The sequence below is a fragment of the Mobula hypostoma genome, chromosome 2, assembly GCF_963921235.1.
Source record: "Mobula hypostoma chromosome 2, sMobHyp1.1, whole genome shotgun sequence".
Classification (NCBI taxonomy): domain Eukaryota; kingdom Metazoa; phylum Chordata; class Chondrichthyes; order Myliobatiformes; family Myliobatidae; genus Mobula; species Mobula hypostoma.
This window is the reverse complement of record NC_086098.1, coordinates 170,218,808-170,238,127: the sequence shown is the minus strand read 5'-3', so window position 1 is coordinate 170,238,127 and position 19,320 is coordinate 170,218,808. Positions and strand designations below refer to the sequence as shown.

The 19,320-nt window shown below is 42.5% G+C and overlaps 2 protein-coding genes across 3 annotated transcripts in view; one reads left to right on the top strand and one right to left on the bottom strand.

The window, feature by feature from the left end:
- rbpjl (recombination signal binding protein for immunoglobulin kappa J region-like) overlaps positions 1 to 19,320 on the top strand; it is an 81,122-nt gene that overhangs the window by 3,375 nt on the left and 58,427 nt on the right. The gene's annotated exons all lie outside the window — the stretch shown is intronic.
- The window catches only part of matn4 (matrilin 4), an 87,396-nt gene that overhangs the window by 67,351 nt on the left and 725 nt on the right, over positions 1 to 19,320 (bottom strand). The window lies entirely within an intron of this gene.

Below are 19,320 nucleotides of genomic sequence, written 5' to 3'. Positions count from 1 at the left end.
CGACTTTTGAAAGATCATTGCTAATGCCTCCGCAATCTCCACAGCTACTTCCTTCAGAACCCGAGGGTGCATTCCATCTGGTCCAGGAGATTTATCGACCTTTAGCCTATTCAGCTTCCTGAGTACTTTCTCTGTCGTAATTGTGACTGCGCACACTTCTCTTCCCTGCCACCCTTGAGTGTCCGGTATCCTGCTGTTTTCCTCAGTGAAGACTGATGCAAAATACTTGTTCAGTTCCTCTGCCATCTCCTCATCTCCCATTACAACTTCTCCAGTATCATTTTCTATCGGTCCTATATCTACTCTCACCTGTCTTTTACTCTTTATGTACTTGAAAAAGCTTTTAGTATCTTCTTTGATATTATTTGCTAGTTTCCTTTCATAGTTAATCTTTTCTCTCTTAATGACCTTCTTGGTTTCCTTTTGTAAGGTTTTAAAAACTCCCCAATCCTCTGTCTTCCCACTAATTTTTGCTTCCTTGTATGCCCTCTCCTTAGCTTTAACTTTGGCTTTGACTTCTCTTGTCAACCACGGTTGCATCCTTTTTCCACTCGAAAATTTCTTCTTTTTTGGAATATACCTGTCTTGCACATTCCTCATTTCTCACATAAACTCCAGCCACTGCTGCTCTGCCGTCTTTCCCGCCAGTGTCTCTTTCCAGTCAACTTTGGCCAGTTCCTCTCTCATGCCACTGTAGTTTCCTTTACTCCACTGAAACACCAACACATCAGATTTCACAGTGAACTCAATCATGTTATGATCACTGCCTCCTAAGGGTTCCTTCACCTCAATCTCTCTAATCACCTTCGGTTCATTACACAATACCCAATCCAGTACAGCCGATCTCCTAGTGGGCTCAACAACAAGCTGTTCTAAAAAGCCATCTCGCAGACATTCTACAAATTCTCTCTTTTGAGATCCAGTGCCGACCTGATTTTTCCAATCTACTCGCATGTTGATTGGAAGGACTTGTCGAACTGAAGGAGCTGTTTCTATGCAAACAACAGGAATTCTGCAGATGCTGGAAATTCAAGCAACACACAGAAAAGTTGCTGGTGAACGCAGCAGGCCAGGTAGCATCTTTGGGAAGAGGTGCAGTCGACGTTTCAGGCCGAGACCCTTCGTCAGGATTCGTTAGGAGCTGTTTCTATGCCATGTCTCTCAATGAATGCACAACATAGAACATGGAAATCTACAGCACATATGTCCTGGCATACAAACCCCATTGCTGGAAGAAACCCCTCTCAGTTACTGGAAGCTTTCTCAAAATCATTTCAATGTGTCTCAGGGTCTTTAGGACGCCTCCCATAGCAAACAAATCTCAAACACAACACACAATAGGACTTGCACTTCACCAGCTCAGCACCAGCCCATATTTCGGTTATGTTATTCGTGCTGAAGAATCATTTAATAACAAGATATGGATTATTTTCGTTAATTGGAAAATGCACCAGATGATTGGAGACGGGAACTTTATTTTATGCAGGGCATTATTCTGATCAGTGTGTGATGGAACATGGAACATAGAACATCACAGGCCCTTCGGCCCACAATGTTGTGCCGACCATGTAACCTACTCTAGAGACTGCCTAGAATTTCCCTAGCGCATCGCCCTCTATTTTTCTAAGCTCCATGTACCTATCTTAGAGGTTCTTAAAATACCCTATTGTATCCGCTTCCACCACCATCACCGGCAGTGCATTCCATGCACCCACCACTCTGTGTGAAAAACTTACCCCAACATCCTCTTGGTACCCATTTCCAAGCACCTTAAAACTATGCCCTCTCGTGTTAGCCATTTCAGCCCTGGGAAAAAGCCTCTGGCTACCCACATGATCATAAATTGAACCCAGTACTCCTGGTGGCGTCTGACCAAGGTCTTATATAGCTGTAACATTACCTCACGGGTCTTGAACTCAGTCCCACGGTTGATGAAGTCCAACATACCATACAGCTTTTTAACAACACTGTCAACCTGTGCAGCAGCTTTGAGTGTCCTATGGACTTGGACCCCAAGATCCCTCTGATCCTCCACACTGCCAAGAGTCTTACCATTAATGAATTTTCTGTCTTCAAATTTGATCTACCAAAATGAACCACCTCACACTTACCTGGGTTGAACTCCATCTACCACTTCTCAGCCCAGTTCTGCATCGTATCAATGTCTTGCTGTAACCTCTGACAGCCCTCCAGACTTTCCACAACACCCCCAACTTTTTTTATCATCAGCAAACTTACTAACCCACTCTTCTACTTCTTCATCAGGTCATATATAAAAATCACAAAGAGGAGGGTCCCAGAAAAGATCCTTGTGGAATACCACTGGTCACCAACCTCCATGCAAAATGTGAACCATCCACAACCATTCTTTGCATTCTGTGGGCAAGCCAATTCTGGATCCACAAAGCAAGGTCTCCTTGGATCCCATGCCTCAATACTTTCTGAATGAGCCTCGCACAGGGAACCTTATCAAGTGCTGTACTGAAATCCATATACACTCCATCCACTGCTCTACCCTCATCAATGTGTTTTGTTACATCCTCAAAGAATTCAATCAGGCTTGTAAGGCAGGACCTATCCTTGACAAAGCCATGCTGACTATCCCTAATCAGATTATGTCTCCCCAAATGCTCATAAATCCAGCCTCTCAGAATCTTCTCCAACAGCTTGCCCATCACTGAAGTAAGACTCGCTGGTCTATAATTTCCTGGGTTATCTCTACTCCCTTTCTTGAATAAGAGAACAATGTTTGCAACCTTCCAATCCTCTGGTACTTCACCCATCCCTATTGATGAGGCAAAGATCATCACGAGAGGCTCAGCAATCACCTCCCTTGCTTCCCACTGTAGCCTGGGGTATATTTTGTCAGGTCCTGGCGACTTACCAAACTTAATGCTTTTCAAAAGCTCCAACATATCCTCTTTTTTACTGTCTCTACACTCAAGCGTTTCAGTTTGCTCTGAGCTATCCCCACAATTGCCAGGTCCTTTTCACTGGTGAATACTGAGGCAAAGTATTCTTTCCTCCAATCACCTTAAAATGATGCCCCCTCATATTAACGATTTCTGCCCTGAGAAAAAAAGTCTCAGGCTATGCACTTTTTACAAAGATCATGATAAGTGCCTGGAGCACAATGCTGAGGGTGGTGGTGAAGCTGATACATTAGGGACATTTAAGTGACATTTTGATGGGTGCATGGGTGAAAGGAAAATGAAGGACTATGGGCTATGTTGGAGGGAAAGTTTAGGTGGATCTTATAAACACAAGAGGCTCTACAGATGCTGGAAATCCAGAGAAACACACAAAATTCTGGAGGACCTCAGCAGGCCAGGCAGCATCTATGGAGGGGATTAAGCAGTTGACGTTTCTGATGAAGGGACTCGACTTGTTTATTCCTTTCTATGGATGCTGCCTAGCCTGCTGAGCTCCTTCAGCATTTTGTATTTGATTGATCTTAGAGTAGTTTAAAGGTCAGTACGGCATCGTGAGCCGAAGGGCCTATACTATTCTGTGTTATAAAAATCCAACACTTGTGCACGCGTTCAATCTTATGAGCAACAGAACTAGTTTCCTCTCACTTACTTCTAGTAATTGTGCTGTCTTATCAGTTTCCTCTGCTCTTAATGCCATCTGTCACAGTACTGTGGAGGAATGATTACCGTATTGAGTGATTTTTGTGTATTTTGTGATTTACGTATAAAATCAACCAGGATGTCTATAATACTGGAACTCTTTTGTTACCCCTGTGACGGCCTGTACCGGGACTGCCGGGCTTGGTTTGGCTGGCTTTCTATAATATAGTGGAGCAGATGTATCTAAATGTGCTGGTGCTGTGTGTTCTGTATGTACTGTGTTTTGTAATTTGGGTCCAGAGGAAGCCTATTTCATTTAGTTGTATACATGTGTATGGTTGAATGCCAATTAAGCTTGAAGTTGAACTTAAATTTTTGAAGAACATCAGTTTGGCACCTGACTAAACAGCAGAACATAGTTAAATCCACCTTTACTGCACTACAGCATTGGAGGTCAGTGCAGGATTGGACGAAACCCTATCTAACATAAATACCTGGTAAGCTGCACCAGGAATGAAAAGATAAATATACAAATATAAAAAGAAAAAAAATATGGCAGCAACGCACAACAGAACCAAGAACATATGATTTGGAAAAAATACTCTTCAAAAACTTCCTCTTGAATGAGAAGTGACTCGATTTTATTTATTTAGTGATATAATACGTCTATCCGACTCTTTGAGCTGAGCCGCCCCAGCAATCCCATAACCCCAATTAACCCTAACCTAATCACGGGACAACTTACAATGACCAATTAACTCACCCGGTACGTCTTTGGACTGTGGAAAGAAACCGGAGCTCTCGGGGAAAATCTCACATATTCCACAGCAAAGACATACTGAGACTCCTTACAGAATGGCGCTGGATTCGATTTCCAAAATCCAGAACGCCGCGAGTTGTACTAGTGTTGCACGAACCCTTACACTACCGCGGTGTACAAGATGATACGTAGTGTAGATACAGTGGACAAGCAGTGACTTTTTCCCAGGGTGGAAATGGCTGCTATGAGAGGGCCGGCAGGTGGTGTAGTGGGATCAGTTCTGGACTTCAAGGCAGATGGTTCTGAGTTCAAACCCAGCCAGGTCCCAACCTGGACAGCAGCAGTATCTGTGCGGAAAAAGGGCCTGGCAATCTGCTTCCGTACCTTGCCATGCAAACCCTGTGTCCACGAGGTCACGAAGAGTTGGACCACAATAACAACAACAAAATTTCAAGGAGGAAACATGGAGTGGGGGGGGGGGGGTGGAGTTGGGATTGTTCTTTTTTCACACAGAGAGTGGTGGTTGTGTGGAGTGGAGATTTACAAAGATTCTGCACTGTAAGATCCCTCTATACATTAATGCTCCTAGGAGTTGTGCAATTTACTGCACACATTCACTCTTACATCTGACCTCCCAACGTGCACCACCACACACCTCTATGGATTTAATTCCATCTACCATTTCTCCCCTCGGATTTCTAACTGATTCATGAGAACATTGGAATCAGGAGTAGCACCAGGATACACTGAAGCTGCAGCACCGTTACATTACAGTGGAATACTCAATTCCTGCCACTGCCTGTAAGGAGTTTGTACGTTCTCCCCATGACCACGTGGGTTTCCTCCTACAGTCCAAAGACGTACTGGGTTGGTAGATTAATTAGTTATGGTAAATTATCCTGTGATTAGGCTAGGGTTAAATTGGGAGTTGCTGGGCAGTTTGGTGCGAAGGACTGGAACGACCTATTTCATGCTTAATACATAAATAATGGTGAGATTCTCAATCCTCTGAGTTTGCACCTCTATTAAGTAGAATACAGAGCAGTACAGCGCAGTTCAGGCCTTTCAGTCCACAATGTTGTGCTGGCCCTTTAACCTACTCTGAGACCAATCTAACCCTTCCCTTCCACAACCTCCATTTTTCTATTATCCATGTGTCTATCTTATACTCTGTTAAATGTTCCTAATGTATCTGCCTCGATCACCACCCCTGGCAGGGCGTTCCACACACCCACCACTTTCCGTGTAAAAAACATACTTCTGACATCCCTCCAAACCCTAATGAAATTATGCCCCCTTGTATTAGGCATTTCTACACTGGGAAAAAGTCTTTGACTGTGCACTCTACCTATGCTTCTTAGCATCTTATACAGGTATCTCTCATCCCCCTTCACTCCAAAGAGAAAAGCTCCAGCTTACTAAACCCATCCTCATGACACTTGCTCTCCAATCCAGGCAGCACCCTGGTCAATCTCCTCTGTACTCCCTCTAAAGCTTCCACGTCCTTCCTATAATGAGGTGAGCAGAACTGAACACAATACTCCAAGTGTGGTCAAACCAGAGTTGTATAGAATAGCAACATTTCCTTGTGGCTCTTAAACTCAATCCCCTGACTAATGATGGCCATTATGCCTCTAACCCTATCAATCTGAGTGGGAATTTCGAGGGATCTATGGAAGTGGACCCCAAGATCCCTCTGTTCCTCCACATGATTCAGGATCCTGCCATAAGCCACTATTCTGTCTTCAAGTATAAAATCGGAGCTGATAAAATTGCAATTTTATTTTCTTGGCGTCACTCAACAAAGGGAAAAGAATTTCATCTGATGTTAGCTTGATAAAACCATTTTCTCATCTTATATATCTTCATTTTTCATCATTTGGTCTAGACAAACCAACACTTTCTTGCCGGTAATGTTTATTTATTTAGAAATACAGCACAGTTACAGGCCCTTCTGGCCCAGTTAGCTTGTGCTGCCCAAATACACCTAATTAACCCACCAACCGGGAAGAAACTGGAGCACCCGGAGGAAATTCACGCAGTCACGGGGAGAACGCACTAACTCCTTACAGACGATTGAACCTGATCTCTGGCACTGTAAGTCATTACCCCAACTGCTACACTATCATGCCACCTGGCGGCATTCTTAAGAATCCTGCCCGAACTCTGCATCCTCTTTATCGCCTTTAAATATGGACAGCACAGCTGCCTTCATTACTGTTTCCAGCATTTCCTCTATCTATGATGACTAATCTCTTCCTAGCACAGTCAATTATTAGCTTTATATTAATAAACAGCTGTTAAAACCTTTGGGTTCCGTGACGTAGCCTTGATCTAAATTTATACTTCTGGAAACTGGTGAAGTAGATTAGAACTGGATAGAGAAACTGCAGATGTTTATCCATCGAGTGCCGTTCTGACGCAAAACTGTCAGGAGAATCAGAAGCAGGTTTAATATCACTGGCATATGCCAGGAAATTTGTTGTTATGTGGCAGCAGTATATTACAGTCATCATCATTATGTGTCGTGTCGTGTCGTATGATGTGGGCGATCATGATCTTTCCATGACCATGATTACTCTTGGCAAATTTTTCGACAGAAGTGGTTTACCATTGCCTTCTTCTGGGCAGTGTCTTTACAAGATGGGTGACCCCAGCCATTATCAATACTCTTCAGAAATTGCCTGGTGTCAGTGGTCACATAACCAGGACTTGTAAAATGCACCAGCTGCTCATATGACCATCCACCACCTGCTTCCATGACTTCATGTGACACTGATCGGGGGGGGGGGGGAGCTACACAGGTGCTACACCTTGCCCAAGGGTGACCTGCAGGCTAGCGGAGAGAAGGAGCAAGTTACACCTCCTTTGGTAGAGACATATCTCCACTGCCACCCAATATTGCAATACATAATAATAAAAAACTGAAAATTACAGTAAATATACATTTTTAAAGAATTAAATTAAATAAATAGTGCTAAAAGAGAAAAAACTTAATAAGTTAGTGTTCATGGGTTCAATGTCCATTCAGAAATCTGATGGCAGAGGGGAAGAAGCTGTCCCTTAAACTTTGCAATAGGTTGGGTTGATTTGGAGCCATTTCCCAGATCAAGAACTTAAAATCTTAGGGAGGCTTAGACACGAAACAATGAAGACTTTGTAATTTGGAGCAACAAAAAAGGGGGAACTCACTGGGTCAGGCAGCATCTGTGGTGGGAAATAGATATTCAATGTTTCAGGTTCACTTTAAGAGTCTTAACATGACATGTTGACTGTGGTTTTCCCTCTACAGATGCTGCCTGTCCCCTGAGTCCCTCCAGCAGTTTGGTTTTTTTTTGGACTTTGCTCAAGTAGTTTACCTTTATGAACATAGAAGAGTACAGCACAGTACACGATCTTTGGCCGCAATGCTGGCCAACTTTTTAACTTACTCTAAAATCAGTCTAACCCTTCCCTCCCAAATAGCCCTCTATTTTTTTTTCATCCATCTACTTATCTAAGAGTCTCTTAAATGTCCCTAATGTATCTGCCCCTCCCACCACCCCTGGTTGAGCATTCCATAAACTTACCACTCACCGTGTAAAAAAACTTATCATACGACCATAAGATATAGGAGCAGAATTAGGTCATTTGACCTGTCAAGTCTGCTCCACCATTCCCTCTCTGCTGCCTTCTCCCCGTATCCCTGCACACTCTAACTAATCAAGAATCTGTCAACCTCCACCTTAAATATACCCAATGACTTGGCCTCCACAGCCGCCTGTGTAAAGAATTCCACAGATTCACCAGTCTCTGGCTAAATAAATTCCTCCTCATCTCCTTTCTAAAGGACACCCCTCTATTCTGAGGCTGTGTCCTCTGGTCTTCAACTCCCCCACCACGGGAAACATCCTCTCCATATGTACCTTATCGAGACGTTTCAATATTCGAAGGTTTCAATGAGGTCACTCGTCTGAATTCCAGTAAGTACACTGATAATGGAATAGCCTCTGCCTTCCACTCTGTCCTGATGCACCTGGAAAATGGGGTCTCATATGCCAGACTGCTGTTTATAGATTTGAGTTCAGCGTACAACACCATCATGCCCCAGAAACTAGTGGGGAAACTGTTGTCGCTGGGTCTCAACACCACCCTCTGCAACTGGATACTGGACTTCTAACCGGTAAAGCCACAGTCAGCCTGTGTGGGCAGCAACGTCTCTCATCCCATTACACTGAGCTCTAGCGCTCCCCCAGGCTGTGTGCTCAGCCCGCAGCTGTTCACACTGCTGATGCATGACTGTGTCGCAGAATCCAGTCAAACCGTGTTGTCAAGTTTGCGGATGATGCAACAGAGGTTGGCCTTACCAAGAACGATGACGAGATGGAGTATAGAGAGGTAGTGACGTAGCTGGTGGACTGGTGTGAGAAGGACAACCTAAGCCCGAACGTGAAGAAGTCAAAGGAAATCATTGTGGACTTCAGGAAGGTGCAGACAAATCATTTCCCTCTGCAAAAACATGACTCCTCCATAGAGTGAGTTAAGTGCAGCAGGTTCCTGGGAACGCACATCATGGATGACCTCACCTGGTCCCGTAATATCACCTCCCTGAACAAGAAGTCACTGCAGCGCCTCCACTTCCTACGAAGATTCAGGCAAACAAGGTTTCCAACCCCTTCTTAACTGCATTTTACAGGAGCTGATTAATTCCTCTGAATTAAACTAATTCGAAGGAAGATATGGGAGTCTGGAATGTGGGTCTCACTTCGTGTTTACTTTACACGAGATGCACATGCATCACGTAGTAGTGTGATGATGTATGCAATTCATGTATTTAACCCGTAATGACATATTTAAATGAACAGGAGTGCTTAGTCTACCAATAAATATACAAGATTATTCAAATATTATAAAAACATTAAATATAGAACAAAGATAATAGAATATTGTTTTTAGAAGTTGAGGACCACACTGCTGCAGAACTAACATTGGAAGATTTGCGATACACATTGTTAAGTGGGGAATCATTACACAATATACTTTACCATGTTTAAAGGTGGATTGTTACAAATATACAATGAAATCATGTGATAGGAAGGATACAATCATCGCACTTATCTGCTACTAAAGGGGCGGGGGGGAACGTCGACTCAGACCTTCAGAGGCCTGTGTCGGGCATTGTCATGCCTTTCAAGGTGCAGATTGGAAGTCTGTGTGGGGCACCACTCCTCGCACAGACACTAGAGCAATGTGTGGTTAAGTGCCTTGCTCAAGGACACAAGCACGCTGCCACAGCTGAGGCTCGAACTAACGGCCTTGAGGTAACTTGACGAACGCCTTAACCACTTGCCCACGTGCCCAGCTACTAAAGAACTGCCTGGAATTCACCAGAATTTCAGGAAGAGATTGTTTTCTGCAGGAAACAACACCTTTCTCAGCCTTTTGATTTCCCATTTAGCTCTGAGCAGGGTGGAGCTGCTCAGTGACAGTTCGTGCAGTGGCTGATGCGGTTTTAATTCCTGCTGCTATCTGTACATTATCATCACGACTATGTAGGTTTTGTCCGGGCGCTCCAATTTCCTCCCATATTCCAAAGATGAAGAGGTGAGAGTTAGTAAGCTGTGGGCATGCTTCGTTGGCACCGGAAGGATGGTGCCACTTGTGGGCTGATTCTAGCACACCCCCAGATTGTGTTGGTCATTGAGGCAAAACTACATATTTCGATGCTTCAATGTATGTTAGACAAATAAAGCTAATCTTTTAATCTCATTGAGAGGTACAGCATAGAAACAGGCCTTCAGTCCATTGACTCTGTCCTATTCATCAACTATCCTTTAATACAGGGCTTCCCAACCGTTTTTATGCCATGGATCAATATCATTAAACAAAGGGGTCCATAGACTCTAGGTTGGGAACCCTTGCTTTAACATTGATCCTACACCAACAATGAAAGGACTTGGGAGCTACTAATCTTTTGGAACCACATTGCTGTTTGTTTGGTGAGGGCCATCAATTGCAAATGCAAAATGATAAAGCACAATCATGAAAATGCAGCTCCCTGTTCCTGCTAAGCTGCACGGGTACACGGCCACATGGTAACTGAAATGCCCCCACGCACATAGCCTTTGTTGCCATGCAGCTGGAATTTCATTTTATATAATGTTAATAATATTTTGAAGTTATGCTAATATAATTTTGAAATCACTGTTAATATAATTGTGAAATACCCTATAATTAATGAATTCATTCATTCATTAAGTGCCATGTCGTATGGTGTGGATGATCATGGCCTATTCATGACCATGGTTGTTGTTGGCAAATTTTTCTACAGAAGTGGCTTGCCATTGCCACCTTCTGGGCAGTGTCTTTACAAGATGAGTGACCCCGGCCATTAGCAATACTCTTCAGAGATTGTCTGCCTGACATCAGTGGTTGTATAACCAGAGGAGTTACTAGCATGGGTGGAACATCAGCTGATTGGCAGAAAACAGAAAGTGGAAATAAAGGGATCCTATGCTGGCTGGCTGCTGGTTACCAGTGATGTTCCACAGGGGTTGTTGTTGGGACCGCTGCTTTTTACAATGTGTGTCAATGATTTGGACTATGGGATTGGTGGATTTGAGGCAAAATTTGCCAATGATACAAAGTTAGGCGAAGGAGTAGGCAGTGTTGAAGAAATAGAGAGCCTGCAGAGAGAATTAGATAGTTTAGGGGAATGGGCAAAGAAGTGGCAAATGAATACAATGTTGGAAAGTGTATGGTCATGCACTTCGGTGGAAGAAATAAACGGGCAGACTATCATTTAGATGAGGAGAGAATTCAAAATGCAGAGATGCAAAGAGACTTGGGTGGCCTTGTGCAAGATACCCTAAAGGTTAACCTCCAGGTTGAGTCGGTGGTGAAGAAGGCAAATATTCTAGAGGTATAGAATATAAGAGCAGGGATGTGATGTTGAGGCTCTATAAGGCACTCGTGAGACCACACTTGGAGTATTGTGTGCAGTTTTGGGCTCCTTATATTATAAAGGATATACTGACATTGAAGAGGGTTCAGAGAAGATTCATGAGAATGATTCCAGGAATGAAAGGGTTACCGTATGAGGAACATCTGGCAGCTTTTGAGATGTATTCCCTGGAATTCAGGAAAATGAGAGGGGATCTCATAGAAACATTCTGATTGTTAAAAAGTCTGAACAGATTAGATATGGCAAAGTTATTTCCCATGGTAGGGGAATCTAGGACAAGAGGGCACGACTTCAGGATTGAAGGATGTCCATTCAGAACAGAGATGTGGAGAAATTACTTTAGTCAGAGGGTGGTAAATCTGTGGAATTTGTTGCCACGAGCGGCTCTGGAGGCCAAGTCATTGGGTGCATTTAAGGCAGAGATAGATAGGTTCTTGATTAGCCAGGGTATCAAAAGATATGAGGAGAAGGCAGAGGAGTGGGGATGACTGGAAGAATTGGATCAGCTCATGATTAAATGGTGGAGCAGACTCAATGGGCTGAATAGCCTACTTCTGCTCCTATATCTTATGGTCTTATGTTCTAATGATATGCACCAGCTGCTCATACAACCATCCACCACACAATCCCATGACTTCACGTGACCCTGATTGGGGGGGGGTGGGAGTTGTGTTCAGCAGCTTAAGCAGCTTGCCCAAGGGTGACCTGTATTTTACAGAGGGAAGGAGCAACTTACTCCTCCTTTGGTAGAGATTCATCTTTACCCTGCCACCTAGTTAATGAATAAAATCCATAAATTTTCTAATGTTATTTGAAACATTTTAGAATTTTTGAACTTTAACGCATTCACATTTTCAGTGTTTTAAGTTACAACACTGTTACAAATTGTAACAATAAACCCAGAATGGAAGTTGGTAGTTCATTGTTAATAAACCACCAGACCACTGACTGCTGATGCCATCTAGTCATATTACAATAAAAACACTTAAGTGCCATGCATTTTTCAGAGCTGGTAAACATTTCCTGCTCAAAGCAATGGTTGGTCCGTGCAGCTGTTAAAAAAAAATAGGAGGGAATGTTGCAAATGTGTAATATTTTCATCCAGATATTATAGAAGTTGGATGATAATCTTCAGTATTTAATGGCTGTGGAACAGGTGCAGTAGAGGTTGACAAGAATGCTGCTTGGATTAGAGGGTATCAGCTATGAGGAGAGCTTGGGCAAACTTGTGTTGTTCTCTCCAGAGTGTTAGATACTGCAAGGGAGAATTGATAAAATTATGAGGCATAATAATTATGGTCAAGACCATGATCGCCCACTTCATACAACAAGGCACATAATGAATGAACGAATGACATTGAAATATAGAATGAAATGCATCATTTGTGTCAAATCAAATCACCAAGGATTGTTCTGGGTAGCCTGCAAGTGTTGTCATCCTTCCGGCATCAACTTAGCACGCCTACAACTTACTAATATTGACCTATGTGTCTTTGGAATGTGGGAGGAAACCGGAGCATTCAGAGGAAACCCTTGCGGTCACGGAGAGATTGTACAAAAGTCCAATCTTAATATGGCATCAAGATTGGCACAACGTTGTGGGCCGAATGTTTCTGTTTGGTGCTGTTCTGTTCTGTTCTATGTTTAAGTTTCCTGCCCTACAAACTTGCAATTCAGGATTCAAAATGCATTAGAAGAGTAAAGGTTTTGCCAATGGCAATTTACAGACACTCTCTTTTAGAAAACAGACATTTACAACATTGTTTTTGGAAAGTATATCAGTTAATTCTTTGTATAGAGTGTGCATTGGGTCATTTATACGTGATCTTCAGCTCTGACTTTGGGCAATTAATTAAATCAGCAATGGAGCAAAAACAGACTCTGGGTACTTTGCTTCCTGGTATTCTCTTGGAAAAAGTGAACAAGAATTTAATTAAATTTTATATTTGCTTTTGGCACTGAAATGGAATGACCTTTAAAGATAATAATTTCAAGATGATTACAATAAACAGATCCTTCAGAATCATATACAAGCCTAATGAGAAGAGATTTTAATTTAGAATGTCCCTGTGCTGTTGAATGCCCAAGGGCCTTTCTGTAAAACTTGATAAATATTTGAACTTCAAAAATAGTCAATAGTTTCCAACATTGCAAATACAATGGACTTATTATCCAATATTGGTTGCAAATGGCACACACATTTTGCCTTCATCCAAGTAACACTTTGCAGATATTAATTACTGTATTTTCTCAAGCAAATTTTTACAATCTTATCTCCTGTTGAAAGAATCTCTGAATCTCATGTTCTTAAAATGTATTGCTTATTTAGTTATTATTTTCTCTTTTTTTATAATTGCACAATTTTCTTTTTTTTTTGCACATTGGTTGCTGTCTGTCCTGTTGGGTGCAGTCTTTCATTGATTCTATTGTGTTTCTTCTATTTATCATATATACCCACAAGAAAACGTATCTTGGGGTTGTATATGGTGACGTAATTAATTTACTTTGAAGTTTGAACTTTAGAACTTTTCTACAGCAAGTAAGTACCTAAAACGATCACTGATCTGAGAAACCTGGATTGAATGCTTCAAACAAGCCTTACCTTAATTTACTGGAAATTAGAAACATCTCTCTTAAACACCAAGCTGTGCATCTTTAATGTGGTAAAAAAGTTCCAGTGTTTTATAGGAACTTATCCTTTAATACCCTACATCCATAGTTAATAGAAATAAATCTGATCTGGAGTTCCTGATCCCATCCTAAGACTAGAATACAAAGAAACTACATTTTCAACAGCAAAGATGCTCTCTGCTCTTCACTGAGCTGTTGCAGAGAGCGTAGAATAAAACTACTGATTTCAGTCTTCCTAAAACCAAGTGATCTCAGGGAGATTGACAAGTTATTGGCCAGGCCATACTTGAAGTATTCTGTGCTGTCTGGTCACCCAGCAAGAGGAAGGAAGTAATTAAGCTGGAAAGGGTCTGGTAATAAAAAATCATGAAGATGTTACTGAGACTGGAGGGCTTGGATTACAAGGAGAGTCTAGATAGGCTGGGACTGTTTCTCCCTGGAGCATAAGAGGCCATGGATTAACTTGATGTTGAGGCATTTCAAGTCAGGAGAGTCTTGTATAAGGGGAAAAGTCACAATCATTTTCACAGGGTAAGGGAAAATGAGTTAGAGAGTGATGCAGCCCAAGGATGTAGATTTAAGTTGAGAGGGAAAAGAGTTAAAACAGATCTGAGGGGTAACTTTTTCACATAGAGGATAGTGGGTACGTGGAACGAGCTACCATAGGAAGCTCTAGACTCTGGTACAAAGTTCAAAATACATTTATTATCAAAGTATGCATAGATTATACAACCTTGAGATTCGTCTTCTATCAGCCACAAAACAAAGAAACCCAAAAGAACCTGTTAAAAATAGGCCAACAAACACCCAATGTGCAGAGAGAGAGACAGAGCAGACCACCGACTCAGCGTCAGTTCAGTACATGGCAGAGAAAACTGAGGGGGAGGAGAAGATGGCGGCGCGATGCAGCACGCGCGGCCTCTCCGGTGAATGATATCTGTATTTGTCAAGTTGGACGCCGTGCACAATCCTGATTTGATGGAGACAGACATAAAAAGCATGGAGGAACATCTGGAGAAACTTCTGAAATGCCCACTTCGCTACCACCGCTACTGTGCAATCGAGAATCTCCGGAGGGGAAGGCCTCGAATCCTCGGCTTTGTCTGTTGCTTGGCGGCCAGGGCCGGGGTCGAAGTGCTCGGCAGAGATGGTGTTCGGTGCTTGGTGTCAGAGGACTGGTTGGAGGCTCGAAGTTTTCGGACGGACTCAAGAATCGGCTGTGGTCGGGTACTTCCAGGGTGCTGCATCGACAAGTTTGCGGCGCTGGAGATTCATGGCAGGGAAGGTTTTCTTCCTTCTACCATCTGCGTGAGATGATGGGACTTTCAAGACTTTGAGACTTTTTTTTATCGTGCCAATGGTTTGTTCTTTATCAAATTATGGTATTGCTTTGCACTGTTGTAACTATATGTTATAATTATGTGGTTTTTGTCAGTTTTTTAGTCTTGGTCTGTCTTGTGTTTCTGTGATATCATACTGGAGGAACATTGTATCATTTCTTAATGCATGCATTACTAAATGACAATAAACGAGGACTGCGTGTCCTCATAATCTAAACATCGTGGAGCCCACAGACATGAATCCTGGAGCTTAGCTGACTTCAAAGCCGTGGACTCTCCTATTACAGTGAGGGCTGTGCCCGCAAATGGAGACAATAAACATATAATGTTGATTTAAGAGAATGTTATTAGTAATTCACAAAAATGCTGGAGGAACTGAGTCCTGATGAAGAGTTTTGGCCCAAATCATTGGCTATTGTCTGACCTGCTGAGTTCCTCCGGCATTTTATATGTGTTACTCTGGGTTTCCAGCATCTGCAGAATCTCATGTTTATTAGTAGTAATTCTTACAGTTTTAGAAGTGAGATTTAAGAGAGTAGAAGTTTATTATAAATATACTGAAAGGATTTGCTAAAGCCAGCTCACAAAGCCACCACATCTGGTGCCTGTGGCTGCGCCTTCAATGTATAGTATAAACACAGATACTTCATTTGAATTCGAGGGTAACACATTGAGTGGTGTTGCAAGAGCTTTAGTGACACAGTCTCTGCTGTTTCACTTCACAAATACTGTGTTTGAATAAGATTAAGTCAGCCAGTTCATCTCCTGAGGAAAACACCTCAGGTAGATTGTTGCTTCCACAGCACGAACTCAGTGGACAAGTCATAGCTTCTGGAGATGAATGGGAGCTTTGTGATCACATCCGAAACAGTTACCACAACCAGGGCCGAAAACAAAACTGGAATTGTGGTAGGAATTCCTCTGCACGGACTGAGCATTGTAACGTGTGGCCTATTTCAATTCAATAGTGTGTGGGCTGAGAGGGAGGGGAGGTTGTGGAGTGCTGGTGACAGGTTAGGGTTGGAGTTGGGTTCTATGTTGCCAGCTTAAAATGTAAAATATTGTAGCCACAAGAGAGCTTGCTGGAGATCCTGAGTAACACACTCACAAAGTGGTGGAGGAATGCAACAGGTCAGGCAGCATCTATGGAAGGGATGTTTCAGGCTGGCTGAGTCCCTTCATCAGAACTGATTATAGCATCTGTATGCAGAGCCATGAATAAAAATATATGCTTTTTAAGCACAATTGTTATCTAATTTTTTTAAGAGATTAAACTTCTGAAAGCTTTGAAATCCAAGGTCTGCCATCCAGCCCATTACTGCTGACTGGGCAAGCCCTTGCATTAAGATTACACACCTTGTAGTCCATGTGTAAAGAGAAAAAAACAGCAAAACCTTTCATCATCATCATCTTAATTAAACCAAGAAACTCTGTGTCAAAAGGAAAGCAAATTGTAGTCCATGCTCTCTTTTCACTACTATCATCAGGAAGGAGGTAAAGGAGCCTTAGATCCCATACAACCGAGTTCAGTAACTATCATTACTCTACACCATCAGACTCCCGAATTAGTGAGGAAAACTTCACTCACCTCAACACAGAATCAATTCCACAACCCATGGACTCACTTTCAATGACTCGACAGCTCAAGATCTCAGAGTTATTTATTACTTATTATTTCATATTTCTTTTTCTATTTTCACAATTTGTTGTCTTTGGAAGTTGTTTGTTTGTCTGCCTTTGTGTGTAATTTTTCATTAAATATATTGTGTTTCTTTGTACTTACTGCAATAAAATGAATCTCATGGTAATATATGGTGACATATACATACCTTGATAATAAATTTACTTTAAATTTTAAACTTCGGAGCTTGATTTTATGATTTATTCTTGTTGCAGTGTAGTTCGCATGGACTTTATAGTTTTTATGCATTTCCTGAGAATTAGCTGATTTCAAAGCTGTGGACTCTCCTGTTACAGTGAGGGCTGTGCCCACAAGTGGAGACAATCGCAAGAACAAAATGTTTGACTTTTCAAAGCACAGAATGGGAACATGCCCTTCACCAGTTGCGTCAATTCTGACCATCAGCCACCCATTGATAGGACCTGAAACTGTATGTTATTTAAGCTCAACGCAAAGCAAATCCTCAATTGCTCCGAATGCATGGAATTTCTAATTCCTTCCTAATACCATAATAAACAATGTGTAAAGCTTTAGTTAATCACAGCTGTTTCTGTGCTGTACTTTTCTAAGACGGTGCAGAAGAAAATGAATCTCAAGATAGTGCTGTGTATGGTAGCATGTATGCACTTTGATAATAAATCTGACTGACTTCTTGATGAGGTTCATTGAGATGTTTTATGCAACGGAGTGCATATTAGTTATAGGGAGAAGATGGGCAAGCTTGGACTATTTTATCCTGGAGATTCAGAAGCAGAGAGGTGACCTGATAGAAGTTTATATTATTATGTGAGGTGGGGAGATGGTCTTGTTTTCAGGATGGACATTTATACACTAGAGGGCATAGCTTTAAGATGGGGTGGGGTGGAGTTAAAAGGAGACATCTTTTAAGCTTTGTCTCCTTAAGTTTAACAGAAACTTAAACCCAAGAGGCAAGTTAAATCTACGGGAAAACAAAAATTTAAGAGACAACTAAAACTTAAGAGACAACTTAAACCTAGGTGTGAGCTAACTATATTTTTACAGACAGAGTGGTGGGTGCCTGGAACTTGCTGCCAGAGCTGGTGGTGGAAGCACTCAGGTTAGTCATGTTTAACAGGTGTTTAGACAGATGAAAGAACATACTGACAATGAAGGGACAGACCACGTGCAGACAGATGGGAGTAGCTTAATTTGACTTGATGGTTGGTGCAAATGGTGGGCGCAGAGCCTGTTCCTGTGTTGTACTGTTCTATTCTGTTTAGGGTGTTGTGGTGAAGATACGTTTCTACCAAAGGGGATGTAAGGTGCTCCTTCCCTCTGCTAACCTGCAGGTCATTCTTGGGTGAGGTGTGGCACCTGTTAGCCTCACCCACCCCCGATCAGGGTCACGTGAAGCCATGGGAGCAGGTGGTGGACGGTCGGATGAGCAGCTGGTGCAGATCACAAGTCCTGGTTATGTGATCACTGACGCCAGGCAGACAATCTCTGAAGAGTATTGACAATGGCTGGGGTCACCCGTCTTGTAAAGACACTGCCCAGAAGAAGGCAATGCAAATCACTTCTGTCGAAAAATTTATCAAGATTTACAAGGATCATGCCTGGATTGGGAAGCATGCCTGGTGAGAAAAGGTTGAGTGAACTTGGCCTTTTCTCCTTGGAGCGATGGATGATGAGAGGCAACTTGATAGAAGTGTATAAGGTGATGAGAGCCTTTTTCCTAGGGTTGAAATGGCTAACACGAGGGGGCATAGTTTTAAGGTGCTTGGAAGTAGGTACAAGGGGAATGTCAGAGGTAAGTTTTTCAGAGTGGTGGGTGCGTGGAATGCACTGCCAGCGAAGGTGGTAGAGGCTGATACAAAGGGGTCATTTAAGAGACTCTAAGGTACATGGAGCTTAGCAAAATAGAGGGCTATGTGGTAGGGAAATTCTAGGCAGTTTCTAGAGCAGGTTACATGTTTGTGGGCCGAAGGGCCTGTAACGTGCTGTAGATTTCTATGTTATATATTCTAAGAACAATCATGGTCACGGAAAGACTGTGTCCGTGATTGCCCACGTCATACAACACGGCACATAACAAATGACTTCTGTCATTTTAACCCTAGTCTCACTCCCAGCAGTACTAAGAGAGGTCAGTGCGGGAGTCTGGGGGCCCTTACCTCTTCCACTCTGGTTAATTATGTCTAGTTCTTGTTCCCTGTACCTCTACCTCCTTCCCTATAGCCACCTCCTCTTACTCCCACTCCCATTTACACACACATATCCACACACCAAAGTGAACCTTCCATGAGGGGGACCTAGGTGCAAGTTAATTCTTGACTATTCCCACGTCGTTAATGTCAATTGCCTTGAGCCATATCTTTACACCCAATTTGACAGATTTATCCCGAGGTGGGATATTCCTGTGCGCACTGGGC